At 42.5% G+C, this 17770-nt stretch overlaps 1 protein-coding gene across 1 annotated transcript in view; it reads left to right on the forward strand.

The window, feature by feature from the left end:
• Positions 1-13363: 13363 nt before the first annotated feature.
• The window catches only part of LOC106561603 (alpha-1,3-mannosyl-glycoprotein 4-beta-N-acetylglucosaminyltransferase C), a 28587-nt gene continuing 24180 nt past the window's right edge, over positions 13364-17770 (forward strand). The window contains exon 1 of the mRNA XM_014125720.2: positions 13364-13629. The gene's annotated coding sequence lies outside the window, so the exon portion shown is untranslated. The remainder of the gene's footprint in view (positions 13630-17770) is intronic.

Genomic DNA, 17770 nt, shown 5'->3' on the forward strand with positions numbered 1-17770 from the left:
GTCTGACGTCATTAAAAGGTCATTTACCACCTTCACAAGTGCAGTCTCAGTGCTATGATGGGGTCTAAAACCAGACTGAAGCGTTTCGTATACATTGTTTGTCTTCAGGAAGGCAGTGAGTTGCTGTGCAACAGCTTTTTCTAAAATTTTTGAGAGGAATGGAAGATTCGATATAGGCCGATAGTTTTTTATAATTTCTGGATCAAGATTCGGCTTTTTCAAGAGAGGCTTTATTATTGCCACTTTTAGTGAGCTTGGTACACATCCGGTGGATAGAGAGCCGTTTATTATGTTCAACATAGGAGGGCCAAGCACAGGAAGCAGCTCTTTCAGTAGTTTAGTTGGAATAGGGTCCAGTATGCAGCTTGAGGGTTTGGAGGCCATGATTATTTTCATCATTGTGTCAAGAGATATAGTACTAAAACACTTTAGTATCTCCCTTGATCCTAGGTCCTGGCAGAGTTGTGTAGACTCAGGACAATGGAGCTTTGGAGGAATACCCAGATTTAAAGAGGAGTCTGTAATTTGCTTTCTAATGATCATGATCTTTTCCTCAAAGAAGTTCATAAATTTATTACTGCTGAAGTGAAAGCCATCCTCCATTTGCGAAGGCTGCTTTTTAGTTAGCTTTGCGACAGTATCAAAAAGAAATTTCGGATTGTTCTTATTTTCCTCAATTAAGTTGGAAAAATAGGATGATCGAGCAACAGTGAGGGCTCTTCGATACTGCACGGTACTGTCTTTCCAAGCTAGTCGGAAGACTTCCAGTTTGGTGTGGCGCCATTTCCATTCCAATTTTCTGGAAGCTTGCTTCAGAGCTCGTGTATTTTCTGTATACCAGGGAGCTAGTTTCTTATGACAGATGTTTTTAATTTTTAGGGGTGCAACTGCATCTAGGGTATTGCGCAAGGTTAAATTGAGTTCCTCGGTTAGGTGGTTAACTGATTTTTGTCCTCTGACGTCCTTGGGTAGGCAGAGGCAGTCTGGAAGGGCATCAAGGAATCTTTGGGTTGTCTGAGAATTTATAGCACGACTTTTAATGCTCCTTGGTTGGCGTCTGAGCAGATTATTTGTTGCAATTGCAAACGTAATAAAATGGTGGTCCGATAGTCCAGGATTATGAGGAAAAACATTAAGATCCACAACATTTATTCCATGGGACAAAACGAGGTCCAGAGTATGACTGTGGCAGTGAGTAGGTCCAGAGACATGTTGGACAAAACCCACTGAGTCGATGACGGCTCCGAAAGCCTTTTGGAGTGGGTCTGTGGACTTTTCCATGTGAATGTTAAAGTCACCAAAAATTTGAATATTATCTGCTATGACTACAAGATCCGATAGGAATTCAGGGAACTCAGTGAGGAACACTGCATATGGCCCAGGAGGCCTGTAAACAGTAGCTATAAAAAGTGAGTGAGTAGGCTGCATAGATTTCATGACTAGAAGCTCAAAAGACGAAAACGTAATTGTTTTTTTTTTTGTAAATTGAAATTTGCTATCGTAAATGTTAGCAACACCTCCGCCTTTGCCGGATGCACGGGGGGTATGGTCACTAGTGTAACCAGGGGGTGAGGCCTCATTTAACACAGTAAATTCATCAGGCTTAAGCCATGTTTCAGTCAGGCCAATCACATCAAGATTATTATCAGTGATTAGTTCATTGACTATAACTGCCTTGGAAGTGAGGGATCTAACATTAAGTAACCCAATTTTGAGATGTGAGGTATCACAATCTCTTTCAATAATGGCAGGAATGGAGGAGGTCTTTATACTAGTGAGATTGCTAAAGCGAACACCGGCATTTTTAATTTTGCCCAACCTAGATCGAGGCACAGACACGGTCTCAATGGGGAAAGCTGAGCTGACTACGCTGACTGTGCTAGTGGCAGACTCCACTAAGCTGGCAGGCTGGCTAACAGCCTGCTGCCTGGCCTGCACCCTATTTCATTGTGGAGCTAGAGGAGTTAGAGCCCTGTCTATGTTCGTAGATAAGATGAGAGCACCCCTCCAGCTAGGATGGAGTCCGTCACTCCTCAACAGGCCAGGCTTGGTCCTGTTTGTGGGTGAGTCCCAGAAAGAGTGCCAATTATCTACAAATTCTATCTTTTGGGAGGGGCAGAAAACAGTTTTCAACCAGCGATTGAGTTGTGAGACTCTGCTGTAGAGCTCATCACTCCCCCTAACTGGGAGGGGGCCAGAGACAATTAATCGATGCCGACACATCTTTCTAGCTGATTTACACGCTGAAGCTATGTTGCGCTTGGTGACCTCTGACTGTTTCATCCTAACATCGTTGGTGCCGACGTGGATAACAATATCTCTATACTCTCTACACTCGCCAGTTTTAGCTTTAGCCAGCACCGTCTTTAGATTAGCCTTAACGTCGGTAGCCCTGCCCCCTGGTAAACAGTGTATGATCGCTGGATGATTAGTTTTAAGTCTAATACTGCGGGTAATGGAGTCGCCAATGACTAGGGTTTTCAATTTGTCAGAGCTAATGGTGGGAGCCGTCGGCGTCTCAGACCCCACAACGGGAGGAGTAGAGACCAGAGAAGTCTCGGCCTCCGACTCCGACTCGCTTAATGGGGAGAACCGGTTGAAAGTTTCTGTCGGCTGAATAAGCGACACCGGTTGAGCATTCCTACAGCGTTTCCCTCCAGAAGCCATGAGAAAGATGTCTGGCTGCGGGGACCGTGCGAGGGGGTTTATACTAACGTTACTATCTGTACTTACTGGTGGCACAGACGCTGTTTCATCCTTTCCTACACTGAAATTACCCTTGCCTAACGATCGCGTCTGAAGCTGGGCTTGCAGCACAGCTATCCTTGCCGTAAGGCGATCGTTCTCCTGTATATTATAAGTATAACGACTGCAATTAGAAGGCATCATGTTAATGTTACTTAGCTTCGGCTGTTTGAAGTCCTGACGAACCATGTCCAGATAAAACCTCCGGGGTGAAAAAGTTGAATGAAAAAAGTTGAGTGAGGGAAAAAGTAAAAATATACGGTAATGAAAAAGTAAAAAACCGTCAGGTAGCAAAGTAAGATCGGCAACAAAACGCACAGCAGCGTAAACAAGTCTGCAAGTTGTGGCCTTGGCCGTGTGTTTTGGGTCATTGTCATGCTGGAATACCCATCCATGACCCATTTTCAATGCCCTGGCTAAGGGAAGGAGGTTCTCACCCAAGATTTGACAGTAAATGTCCCCGTCAAATGATGCGGTGAAGTTGTCCTGTCCCCTTAGCAGAAAAACACCCCCAAAGCTTAATGTTTCCACCTCCATGTCTGACGGTGGAGATGGTGTTGTTGGGGTCATAGGCAGCATTCCTCCTCCTCCAAACACGGCGAGTTGAGTTGATGCCAAAGAGCTCCATTTTGGTCTCATCTGACCACAACACTTTCACCAGTTGTCCTCTGAATCATTCAGATGTTCATTGGCAAACTTCAGACGGGCATGTATATGTATTCTTGAGCAGGGGGACCTTGCGGGCGCTGCAGGATTTAAGTCCTTCACGGCGTAGTGTGTTACCAATTGTTGTCTTGGTGACTATGGTCCCAGCTGCCTTGAGATCATTGACAAGATCCTCCAGTGTCGTTCTGGGCTGATTCCTCACCGTTCTCATGATCATTGCAACTCCACGAGGTGAGATCTTGCATGGAGCCCCAGGCCGAGGGATATTGACAGTTCTTTTGTGTTTCTTCCATTTACATTTGCGAATAATCGCACCAAATGTTGTCACCTTCTCACCAAGCTGCTTGGCGATGGTCTTGTTGCCCATTCCAGCCTTGTGTAGGTCTACAATCTAGTCCCTGATATCCTTGGAGAGCTCTTTGGTCTTGGCCATGGTGGAGAGTTTGGAATCTGATTGATTGATTGCTTCTGTGGACAGGTGTCTTTTTTACAGGTAACAAGCTGCGGTTAGGAGCACTCCCTTTAAGAGTGTACTCCTAATCTCAGCTCGTTACCTGTATAAAAGACACCTGGGAGCCAGAAATCTTTCTGATTTGAGAGGGGGTCAAATACTTATTTCCCTCATTAAAATGCAAATCAACTTATAACATTTTTGACATGCGTTTTTCTGGATATTTTTGTTGTTATTCTGTCTCTCACTGTTCAAATAAACCTACCATTAAAATTATAGACTGATCCTTTCTTTATCAGTGAGCAAATGTACAAAATCAGCAGGGGATCAAATACTTTTTTCCCCCACTGTATCTCTCTCTTCTCATCAGATCATCCAAGAAGCCTCCAAGGTAACTAGCTAGCTATCTTATAATACTGGAAGTGTAGCACCGCCCCCTATCTCTGCCATCGCTGCTGAAAAAAAAGAAAACTGAAGGAAAACATTTGTACAGTAGAAAGAGGATCTTTTCCTGTTCCACTTACGTGGAATCTGAATCTGGGTGCCGCTCTGCTTCATTGAATATTCAGTGAAACTAGGATTTCCCACAACACCTCAAAATAGAGGATATGAAAAATTCTGACTCTTCCAACTCCACAGGGATAGCCAGCCTGAACCTACATGGCAGGTTGGCAGGCTGATTTGAGTGACGACCTTTGTAAGAAGTCCTTTGCTCTCAAAGCATTGCACATGCACTCAACTATGCTTTCACCTTTGAGTAACACTAACCTGACACTAAAGGATAACCTTGATGCTTGTCAATCCAAGCGTGTAATCACAGAGTATGCAAAGAGACAGTAATTAGCATCAGGGAAGCGTAACATTGACTTTGCCCTCGTTAAAACGTGCTACTATAAGAACAGCATAATGTCAATCCAGTTTTTATTTAGCGATTTACCTATTTAACGTTTCAAAATAAAAAACTATTTAAGGGAAACCCAAATGCAGTTATGTTTATAACTTATGTATTTTATCTATTTACTTTTTTTTTTATCACTTTGGTGCAATTTTCACAAGTATGTTGTACATTTTCACAACTAAGCCCAAAAAACTAAACAGATCATCAAAATGTCTCATGTTTCAAAACAACTCTAAGCACATTTTCAATTGACTGAGTACAACAAACAAATTCAAAGTAATTTTTTCACCAAACTTAATCAGTGTTTCATCTAGAAATACATGTTTCACATTGCAATGCATGTTCATATAAAGTAATTGCCTTCTACAATGCAATGCTCACATTACTCTTCTTTTTTGTTAAAATACATTTGACTATTTCTTAATCCAACTACTCTTTATTGATGATCACTTTGGTAAACCTATATAATTTACATGTCAACTGGTTTGTCTACTGCAGATTTTGAGAACTACATAATGAAAATGTATTTCTGTAGAAACATTTACATTTACATTTAAGTCATTTAGCAGACGCTCTTATCCAGAGCGACTTACAAATTGGTGCATTCACCTTATAATATCCAGTGGAACAACCACTTTACAATAGTGCATCTAAATCTTTAAGGGGGGGGGGTTAGAAAGATTACTTTATCCTATCCCAGGTATTCCTTGAAGAGGTGGGGTTTCAGGTGTCTCCGGAAGGTGGTGATTGACTCCGCTGTCCTGGCGTCGTGAGGGAGCTTGTTCCACCATTGGGGTGCCAGAGCAGCGAACAGTTTTGACTGGGCTGAGCGGGAACTGTGCTTCCTCAGAGGTAGGGAGGCGAGCAGGCCAGAGGTGGATGAACGGAGTGCCCTTGTTTGGGTGTAGGGCCTGATCAGAGCCTGAAGGTACGGAGGTGCCGTTCCCCTCACAGCTCCGTAGGCAAGCACCATGGTCTTGTAGCGGATGCGAGCTTCGACTGGAAGCCAGTGGAGAGAGCGGAGGAGCGGGGTGACGTGAGAGAACTTGGGAAGGTTGAACACCAGACGGGCTGCGGCATTCTGGATGAGTTGTAGGGGTTTAATGGCACAGGCAGGGAGCCCAGCCAACAGCGAGTTGCAATAATCCAGACGGGAGATGACAAGTGCCTGGATTAGGACCTGCGCCGCTTCCTGTGTGAGGCAGGGTCGTACTCTGCGAATGTTGTAGAGCATGAACCTACAGGATCGGGTCACCGCCTTGATGTTGGTGGAGAACGACAGGGTGTTGTCCAGGGTCACGCCAAGGCTCTTAGCACTCTGGGAGGAGGACACAAGGGAGTTGTCAACCGTGATGGCGAGATCTTGGAACGGGCAGTCCTTCCCCGGGAGGAAGAGCAGCTCCGTCTTGCCGAGGTTCAGCTTGAGGTGGTGATCCGTCATCCACACTGATATGTCTGCCAGACATGCAGAGATGCGATTCGCCACCTGGTGGTGATGGTGGTGGTGGTGATGGTGGTGATGTTATTTTAATAGACAAAAAAAGTAGCTTTTCTTTAAAAAACAAGTACATTTCTAAGTGACCCCAAACCTTTGAACGGTAGTGTATATATATATATATATATATATATATATATATATATATATATAAATAATTAAATTCAATAAAAATTGTCATCATATTAGTACATTCGAGTAAACCGTATTTCATACTTTGTTATATATATATATATATATATATATATATATATATATATATACACTACCGTTCAAAGGTTTGGGGTCACTTAGAAATGTACTTGTTTTTTAAAGAAAAGCTACTTTTTTTGTCTATTAAAATAACATCAAATTGATCAGAAATACAGTGTAGACATTGTTAATATTGTAAATAACTATTGTAGCTGGAAATGGCTGATTTAATTTCTTTAATGGAATATTTTCATAGGCGTACAGAGGCCCATTATCAGCAACCATCACTCCTGTGATCCAATGGCACGTTGTGTTAGCTAGTCCAAGTTTATCATTTTAAAAGGCTAATTGATAATTGGAAAACCCTTTTGAAAATATGTTAGCACAGCTGAAAACTGTTGTTCTGATTAAAGAAGCAATAAAACTGTCCTTCTTTAGACTAGTTGAGTATCTGGAGCATCAGCATTGTGGGTTCGATTACAGGCTCAAAATGGCCAGAAACAATGCACTTTCTTCTGAAACTCGTCAGTCTGTTCTTGTTCTGAGAAATGAAGGCTATTCCATGCAAGAAATTGCCAAGAAACTGAAGATCTCATACAACGCTGTGTACTACTCCCTTCACAGAACAACGCAAACTGGCTCTAACCAGAATAGAAAGAGAAGTGGTAGGCCTCGATGCACTGAGCAAGAGGACAAGAGGCCCTGAGGCTCAGTTGGTAGAGCATGGTGTTTGCAACGCCAGCATGGTGTGTGCAACGGCAGGGTTGTGGGTTCGATTCCCATGGGGGGCCAGTACAAAAAAAAAAGAAAATGCATGAAATGAAATGTATGCATTCACTACTGTAAGTCGCTCTGGATAAGAGCGTCTGCTAAATGACTAAAATGTAAATGTAAGTGCATTAGAGTGTCTAGTTTGAGAAACAGATGCCTCATAATGGGGTAGTATTAAACCTGAAGACAGAGGGCCCGTAGAGTGACTGTGTGTGCCAACAGGTGTGGCTGTAATGGATGGCAAGGGGTTTGTTGTGATCAGATTAGCCGTGACAGGGTTGGTGTTATGGTTGAGGTTGGTGTTGAATTCCTCCAAGTTTGTCAGAGTTCTCACAAGGCTTAACAGTTCTTTTAGATCTCTGCTTACGGGTCAATGATAACCTGTTGGTTTGCTGTTGTGTTGTGGTACTAGGGGAATGTGAGCCTCACCAATGTTCTGTTCGCCGACGATACAGTTCACTGAAGCCTCTTCCAAGGAATTCATCTGATGCACTGAATGGTCCTGTATTCGTGGCAACACTACCGCGACCGGTCTTATCGGTTGCACTGGTACTATCTGGCTCAGTTGCTAGAGCATGGCATTTGCAACGCCATGGGGGACCAGTACGAACAACTATGAAAATGTATGCACTCACTACTGTAAGTCGCTCTGGATAGAGCGTCTGCTAAATTACTTAAATGTAAGAAATGTAAAAATGTTCTGGCCAGGGTTGCAGGTCTTTTAGTTCATTGTCGTACCGCAAATGACCCCAATGGTTGAGATGTCCAAAACAAGCTGTTCTACATGTTTTACCAGAATAGATTTTAAAACACCTATTATCAGTAGATTATTATAATACCTGTAGTTAAACAGGTCTACATACGCAGTGAAATGTCTCCTTTTCCCAACCTTCCTAGGGGTGCTGGATCTATATGCTGAGCTTAACCTCGGCATGACCACTACACATTCTGCTTCAACACAATCACCTAATGAATGAATAAATAAATACAAACAATATTAGGATTATTACAATTATTATTATAAAACCAAAGACCCTGTGTAATCATTAAACACCTATAGGTGATTTAATGATATGTTATCATAAGTGCGTTGTGAGGAGCGTAGGTAATGTCTCATACAGGTCTATGGGGGTTTAATGATTACAGTGACTGACCAGTCCATTTCTTTATAACCACGCCCATACCAAACCCCCTTACACTTTAAGAAAATATCACTGGATAAAACATTTTGAAATGAATGAGTGGCTTTCAGGATAGTTGTGATTGGCTCAATTGAGGTGTGAACTCCAGGGGCCTAATACAACCCATTTCAGCCCACGCTCTGCTTGACATAGATTCATAAAGGCTATTTCTTTTTGTTCACTCATAATGTCCATCATCTGACTCAAGATTGTGTGATCGCATAGGTTCCAAAAAGTGCACCTCTGCGCTTTACCCCCTGGCATCTCCAGTCTGTGTTACAATGATTCCTTGTTGCATAACATGTTTATAAAACACAAGGACCTATGATGTGCAGCACCCTGTCCTACATTCCTATAGATAAAGTATATAATCAATACTGTTAAAACCACGACAGTTGAGTTTGACACAATTTGAGGGCACTCCTCCATTATGCTATCCAATGGATAGGTAAGTATCATATTCACTTGCTCTAAGGTCTGTGGAAAGGATATATTTTCACTTTCACCCTGGTTGTTTCGCATTAGTATGTGAAGAAGCCACGGGAACATCCTATCAACCCTGAATATTCCCAGGCCATCCGAGGAAATGGGCGGGCTATAAAATTGAATTGTCCTGCCTACCTAGCATGGGGTTGTTGTCACGTCCTGACCAGTGAGAAGGGTCATTTTGCCATAGTAGTATGGTCAGGGCGTGGCAGGGGGTTGTTTTGTGTGTTTTGGGGTTGGTTTGTTTCTAGGGGAATTGTTTCTAGGGGAATTAGTTCTAGTTTTCTGTTTCTATGTTTCATTTCCCATGTATGGCCGAGTATGGTTTCCAATCAGAGGCAGGTGTCTTTCGTTGTCTCTGATTGGAAGCCATACTTAGGCAGCCTGTTTTCCTTTGGGTTTTGTGGGTGGTTATTTTCCGTTTAGTTGTTTTACCTGACGGAACTGTTGGTCGTTGGTTATTTTGTTTGAAGTGTTCTCATAAAATAAATCAAGAATGAGCACTATCCACGCTGCGCCTTGGTCTAATCCTTTCGACACCCGTGACAGTTGTGATGGATTTGATGCGAACAATCTTTCACCTGAATGAACCCTCAACAACACTCACATTTCCCACACTCACAACACACCCACACACTTAGAGTTTTGAAAATATACCACTTACATCTGAAAATGTAACCAAAGTGATTGAAAAAAAATTGTATTGCTCTCATCTTGGCCTCAAAGACCCAATGGAAACATTCCTCTTTCATGATCAGAATAGTAAATGAAGTAGTAGTTTTGTTCATTTTGTAGAGGGACCCAGACACAGATCTGACCACTATTATTCCTGCCAATACACATGGTCGTCATGGTGGCTCATTGCCATAACCACGGCCAACAATGGCAGTAGTTACAATTCACTTGTTTTGTGGATGAAGGATAAATAAACATTTACATTTTGAAATGTTCTGTCAAAAATGGCTTTTCTGAAAAGCTGAATGGCCCTACAATGCTGCATGGTTGTGTCAATATAACATTGACATGCATGTCCTGTCAACCTGAATGAAGCTTTTCTCTGATTCTCTACATTTACATTTTATTTTGGGAGTGACTCTTAACCAACAAGTGTCCATTTTATCACTAAACAGGCAATTACACAGATAAGGTTGCCTCTTTGCTGTACCTGCTGGTATAAAAGACTTTCAGGCAGACAGAATGGAATGTAAATTAGTTTACATCCATCCACACTGTGAGAGTGATTGGACGGACTGGAGATTACTGTGAGAGTGATTAGACTGACTGGAGATTACTGTGAGAGTGATTAGACTGACTGGAGGTTACTGTGAGAGTGATTAGACTGACTGGAGGTTACTGTGAGAGTGATTGGACGGACTGGAGGTTACTGTGAGAGTGATTAGACTGACTGGAGATTACTGTGAGAGTGATTAGACTGACTGGAGGTTACTGTGAGAGTGATTAGACTGACTGGAGGTTACTGTGAGCGTGATTGGACGGACTGGAGGTTACTGTGAGAGTGATTAGACTGACTGGAGGTTACTGTGAGAGTGATTAGACTGACTGGAGATTACTGTGAGAGTGATTAGACTGACTGGAGGTTACTGTGAGCGTGATTGGATGGACTGGAGGTTACTGTGAGAGTGATTGGACGGACTGGAGGTTACTGTGAGAGTGATTGGACGGACTGGAGATTACTGTGAGAGTGATTAGACTGACTGGAGGTTACTGTGAGAGTGATTGGACGGACTGGAGGTTACTGTGAGAGTGATTGGACGGACTGGAGGTTACTGTGAGAGTGATTGGACGGACTGGAGGTTACTGTGAGAGTGATTAGACTGACTGGAGATTACTGTGAGAGTGATTAGACTGACTGGAGGTTACTGTGAGCGTGATTGGATGGACTGGAGGTTACTGTGAGAGTGATTAGACTGACTGGAGATTACTGTGAGAGTGATTAGACTGACTGGAGATTACTGTGAGAGTGATTAGACTGACTGGAGATTACTGTGAGAGTGATTAGACTGACTGGAGATTACTGTGAGAGTGATTAGACTGACTGGAGATTACTGTGAGAGTGATTAGACTGACTGGAGATTACTGTGAGAGTGATTAGACTGATTGGAGATTACTGTGAGAGTGATTAGACTGACTGGAGATTACTGTGAGAGTGATTAGACTGACTGGAGGTTACTGTGAGAGTGATTAGACTGACTGGAGATTACTGTGAGAGTGATTAGACTGACTGGAGATTACTGTGAGAGTGATTAGACTGACTGGAGATTACTGTGAGAGTGATTAGACTGACTGGAGATTACTGTGAGAGTGATTAGACTGACTGGAGGTTACTGTGAGAGTGATTAGACTGACTGGAGATTACTGTGAGAGTGATTAGACTGACTGGAGATTACTGTGAGAGTGATTAGACTGACTGGAGATTACTGTGAGAGTGATTAGACTGACTGGAGATTACTGTGAGAGTGATTAGACTGACTGGAGATTACTGTGAGCGTGATTAGACTGATTGGAGGTTGTCAGACAGCTTGTGTCTGACTGGGGAATTACTAAAGCATTGCAGGAACAACAGAGGAAGGTGTATTGGAGAAGAAGAGATGTTCCTAACCTCTCCTTTTACCTCCAACCTTTTAATGCCTGACCCTCTAGGCTAGTAATCACATACCTGTCTGTCAAGAAGGCTATGACTCACTGAGTGTTGCAAAGCAATCAATACAATGTGTCGGTTAGGCTTTGATTAGCCTGCAGGTGTAATGCATTGTGATGCAGCTATAAAAGCATTGTAAGAACGGTCAAAATCATACATGACCTTATAATATGGCACTTCGCATGTCAGTAAAGTACAGGTTTGTTAATAGTCGTATGTTCGTTGGCCAAGCCATCATCTTTTGTCAAAGCCTCCTGTCCTCTGTCCTTATTTTACCATTTGATTTTATTGGGGAAAGTTGAGTGGGAGGCAGCCATTGCTTTAAACTCCCTCCCACTGGGCACAAATGTCAGTTTGTCTAGTTTTGATTTACATTTGGTGGAGTTTTCAACTAACGTGCATTCAATGTGAAATCAACAACAAATGTCACCATGTCATTGGATTTAGGTCAAAAGTTGAGTGAAAAAAAGAAATGCCCTTAAGTTGAAGACTTATACAAATCCAATCAGTTTTCCACATTGATTCAACATCATCACATAGATTTTTGGGGGGGTTGAGATTATGTGGAAACAACGTTGATTCAACCAGTTTTAACCGAGTGTTGGATTTAAGTTGCAAGGTGTTAGTCATCCATGGATGCCCTTGAGAGAACATGATATCACAACATGAATTTTTTATGTATTTATTCATCTATTCATTAACTTAGCCAAGCTCATTTCTAAAGTACACATGAAGAATATCCTAAGTACACAAAGAGCACCAGTTTAACCAACAGACTACGGAGCAGACTGTCTGCCGCTCATAATCAGGCATGGTAATTGTTCGGAGCTTGTTGTCTATTCTCGCTGAGGGTGACATTGCTGTAGAGTGCAGACAAAGTATACTTGAGGTGTTTTCACACTGCTGGCAATTTCACCCCAGGGCGATTTGCCCCTGGGCTCAACCTGAAGTTTCAACCTAGACTGTTAAAATCAGAGTTACCGTTTTACCTCATACTTCTTTTGAACATTGCCTTATATTAGAGTATTACAATATCTTAGGTGATGTTCCTGTTGTAGGTAGGATAACATGGTTTCTTCACTTCAAATAAAGCACAGTTGAATTGGGTTCATGCTTTACAGCGGTGAACTTCACTTGTGTGTCATTGTGTTCAAGACGAGCAATGTAATATCCTAGGCGTTGTGTTCTAGCTGTGCCTGCTACATGGTATTCGTTGAATGATTTAGACGACACTGTTCCATTTAAACTGCAGCAGCTCATTTGAAATGCCTTAGTAACACCATAAGTACGCAGAGCGGAGCACTTTACAGCACAAAGCCTCACCACTGCCATTGTTATTATTCAATATTCACACATTAATCTAGGATTCATATCTAGGCATTATAAATATTGCATGAGAGAGAGCACACCATGGATGGCACAGTAGAATATGTACTGTATATATCTACATTTTAAGGTGTAGAAAGACACATTTTAATTCTAAATAAGTACGGGGACTGGCTCTTTACTTTCAATCATGCACCAGTACTCTCTTTACAATCACTGACATCTGTCCCTTAACGACCTTAAAATATGCTCTTTGGCTGAATTTTGATTGATTTAAATCCCTGTCTGAAAGAGAGTGAGAGGCTTATCTCAAGCCACGGGAGTCGAGGCTGAGGGGTGCATTTCAACATGTTGCGACTTTAAGACAGAAAATTGAAAAGGGGAGGAGGGTTAGGAGAAGGAAAAACGGACAACCAATGAGAAGTAGGGTGTGCAGACACAGTTAGTGACACCTTGGTGAGGGGAGACAGGGAGAGGGGCAGGGAGGTGGAGAGAGAGGAAGAGGGCTGAAAAAGAGAGGTGGAGATCAGAGAGAGAGAGAGAGAGAGAGAGAGAGAGAGGAATGGACACAGAGAGACAGAGGCTAGTAGCAGGAGACCGGCATTATGATGAGTGTTTACTGCACTGTTTTGAGAGCCAATGATCTGCTCTTGTGTGAGTCATGGAGATTATTAAGACTGGTGGCAGCATGCAGCACAGAGCATCGGCAGAACTCCCTCACGCTCCTCACACTGACAACAGGAGACGTACAGCAGGCAGGTAAGTATGCCTGTAGCTGCATGGGCTATTGAAGCAGATTCTGCTCTTCTATTCTGTGCTTTAATGCTTCTCTCTCTCTCTCTCTCTCTCTCTCTCTCTCTCTCTCTCTCTCTCTCTCTCTCTGTCTCTCTGTCTCTCTCTGTCTCTCTGTCTCTCTTTGTGAGTAACTATAACTTTTGCCATACTATTACCATGTTATTACCTCTTCATTTTGTGCTGTAATGTAAAAATGCTAACATAGGTATGTGTTGGTTCCAATGAACTACTGTTCCATTGTAAACCCACTTTCCTCTAACTGAGACCGCTTTATCCTAAGTGATGGCGCTGTGTCCCGGGTTTTATCATGGCTTTGCTGGTGACACAAATCCCATTCCTCTCAGCGATGTGGGAATAACCTGCTCTCATCTCTTCGCCAGATTGCACTGAGATGATGCACTACTGCTCTCACCTCTGTCAGCCAGGGTGTTTGTGGCTGGCTCGACCTATAATAGCGTCATCTAATGGCATCCTATGTTGTGTCCTAGATGGTGTGTTCTCCTCCCTGTCAGACTGCACAGATTTGAGCGGCTTCCACTAAGCACACCGTGTTAGAACGTGCCAAACCAGTTGATACTTATGTTGGTGACCCCCTACACCTCCCGGTACTAACCGAGGTGTTAGACAAATGGCACCCTATTGCCTATATAGTGCACTACTTTTGACCAAAAGGGAAGAATTGGCTCTGGTCTATAGTAGTGCATTACGTAGGAAATAGGGGGAAATTTGGGCTTCACTTGCAGCCATCTCTATATCAAATCAAATTGGTCACATACACATGTTTAGCAGATGTTATTGCAGGTGTAGCGAAATGCTTGTGTTTCTAGCTCCAACAGTGCAGTAATATCTAACAAGTAATATCTAACAATTTCACAACAATACACACAAATTTAAAGTAAAGGAATGGAGTTAAGAATATATAAATATTTGGATGAGCAATGTCGAAGCGGCATAGACTAAGATAGAGTAGAATAGAATACAGTATATATTCTCTTTCTGGTGCTAGACAATAATTTAGGGAGCCCTTAAAGAGATTGAACAGGATCGTAAGCACTTAGAAATTCGTAACATATTGTACAAATTGGAATTCATAACATATCATCCACATTTCAGGATACAAAATAAATACAACATGTGGCAGGATGTATTAAACGAAATGGATGACGTTTAACACAATTGTGCACTATTTTTGGGGATCCATTTTGTCTCGTAAGCATTACTTTCAAAACTACTGGCTGAAATTATACAAAACTTCTGTAGCATCACTTTTTAAATTAAAAAGTACTTTAATCACAGATTGGATATACAGTCAGTCAGACAGTGAAACCGCTGTCCATAATTTTCTGGTGTGCGTCCCCAAATGCTAAATTATTCCCTATATAGTGCATTACTTTTGAACAGAGGCCTATCAGTCCTGGGGGCTCCTGAGTGGCACAGCGGTCTAAGGTACTGCATCTCAGTGCTAGAGGCATCACTACAGACCCTGGTTCGATTCCAGGCTGTATCACAACCGGCCTATGGGAGTTCCATAGGGCAGTGCACAATTGGCCCAGCGTCGTCCGGGTTAAGGTTTGGCCAGGGTAGGCCATCATTGTAAATAAGAATTTGTACTTAACTGACTTGCCTGGTTAAATAAACAATAAAAAGTAGTGCGCTAAGAAGGAAATATGATGCCATTTGAGACGCAAGCTTGTTTGGGTAAAGGATGTACCTGGGGCTATTTTCATGTATTTTGGCCTGGCCACTGGATACTTATCAACTGTGGCTCTTATTGCAAATGTAGCTTATCTCTTTTATTGTTCCCTTTCTATCAGTCTCACCACGAAAGCTGGGCTGGAGTTGCATCGTAACAGGATTGTATTGACTGACTCTGGTCAGGGCCAGACCTGTTGAAACATTGACTGAAACATTGACTATAAAATCAATAGTTATGCCACCTTTTTCTTTGTTGATCTGTGTGGGGTGTAATGAGACAGTGACCAGGCTGGATGGGCGCTATGTGGGGTGCTATTCTAGCACTGAGATGGACCTGTCAGATCATCTGAGAAAGTGACGCTAACAAATCTAATACCTGAGAGGCAGTTATCTGTAGAGGAGGTGGAAAAAGATTCTGTCATGCGTTGATGTCAATTGAAGATTTCGCGAAAGTTATAGTTATGTCCACAGCAAATTTGAGATCAGAATTTTAAGACCCACAGTGTTACATTTAACACTTTCGTAGTGTGTGTCTGTGAACCACCAAAATCGTGTTAAAATAACACCCCAAGCGTGCTGGGTCCCTACATCATGGGTGTTGCAAATTCCAACTTAAATTAACACCTTACTGGAGCTGATGATGTTACACTTTCTCAGTGTTAAGGAATTAACACCTGTGATTTTACAGTAACTCATTTTTAGTGGTTGTGTTAACACTGTAGGGTGTAAAGCCTTATTTGCACATTTATTTCCAAGGGTGCTTTTCGAGTGAATTTTCGAGGAACCAGTACCACCCATGACTGTGTTTGCTAGTGACAGATGGCTTGCCGTCCTGTAGCCTTCACCAAGTGAGTGCGTAAGTGCCTCAACACCAAGATTTTTTAAATCCGCATATTTGCTGTGATTGCAGATGTCAAGTTAAGATTTGGTCCTAATTGGTTCACACGTTAAGCTCTCCTAACCACACCAGAAGATGTGTGACTTCCCATGGTCAAACTGTATCTATATCAAAGCTGCCATTGCTGCCCCTAGCAGATGTTATCTTTCACAGATATATTCATGATCAGAGGTAACTGTTGACCCCATAGTGTTCCATGCTTCTTCCTTAGAGACATCAAATCAAAGTGTATTTGTCACATGCGCTGAATACAACAGGTGTAGACCTTACAGTGAAATGCTTACTTACAAGCCCTCAACCAGCAATGCAGTTTTAAGAAAATACCTTCAAAAAAAGTGAGAAATAAAAGTAACAAATAATTAACGTGCAGCAGTAAAATAACAATAGCGAGGCTATATACAGGGCGTACCGGTACAGAGTCAAATGCATGCTAGGTGATGTAGAAAAGCTGTAGAATAGAATGAAATGGAAAGGAATGGAATGGAATATAATATAACAGAATTTATTCTATACTTGAGCAATTTAGTTTTTACGTGATGTTTTAAAAGTGCCAACCAAATCTAGAACCCCCTAGAGTCTATTGACGCACCGGTGCATCGATCTAAGTAACATCATTTAAAAAAATCCCGATCAAAATCCATCACCAAAAACCCATACAAATAAATGGAAGTATGGAGATGTATATTAAACCTTCATCTGAAGGTAACCCATACAAATGAATGGAAGTATGGACGTCGTTTTGTGCTAACAAAAATAAGGGGTTAAATATACTGCTCAAAAAAATAAAGGGAACACTAAAATAACACATCCTAGATCTGAATGAATGAAATAATCTTATTAAATACTTTTTTATTTACATAGTTGAATGTGCTGACAACAAAATCACAGAAAAATTATCAATGGAAATCCAATTTATCAACCCATGGAGGTCTGGATTTGGAGTCACACTCAAAATTAAAGTGGAAAACCACACTACAGGCTGATCCAACTTTGATGTAATGTCCTTAAAACAAGTCAAAAGGAGGCTCAGTAGTGTGTGTGGCCTCCACGTGCCTGTATGACCTCCCTACAATGCCTGGGCATGCTCCAGATGAGGTGGCGGATGGTCTCCTGAGGGATCTCCTCCCAGACCTGGACTAAAGCATCCGCCAACTCCTGGACAGTCTGTGGTGCAACGTGGCGTTGGTGGATGGAGCGAGACATGATGTCCCAGATGTGTTCAATTGGATTCAGGTCTGGGGAACAGGCGGGCCAGTCCATAGCATCAATGCCTTCCTCTTGCAGGAACTGCTGACACACTCCAGCCACATGAGGTCTAGCATTGTCTTGCATTAGGAGGAACCCAGGGCCAACCGCATCAGCATATGGTCTCACAAGGGGTCTGAGGATCTCATCTCGGTACCTAATGGCAGTCAGGCTACCTCTGGCGAGCACATGGAGGGCTGTGCGGCCCCCCCAAAGAAATGTCACCCCACACCATGACTGACCCACCGCCGAACCGGTCATGCTGGA

The sequence above is a fragment of the Salmo salar genome, chromosome ssa10 (genome assembly GCF_905237065.1).
Source record: "Salmo salar chromosome ssa10, Ssal_v3.1, whole genome shotgun sequence".
Classification (NCBI taxonomy): domain Eukaryota; kingdom Metazoa; phylum Chordata; class Actinopteri; order Salmoniformes; family Salmonidae; genus Salmo; species Salmo salar.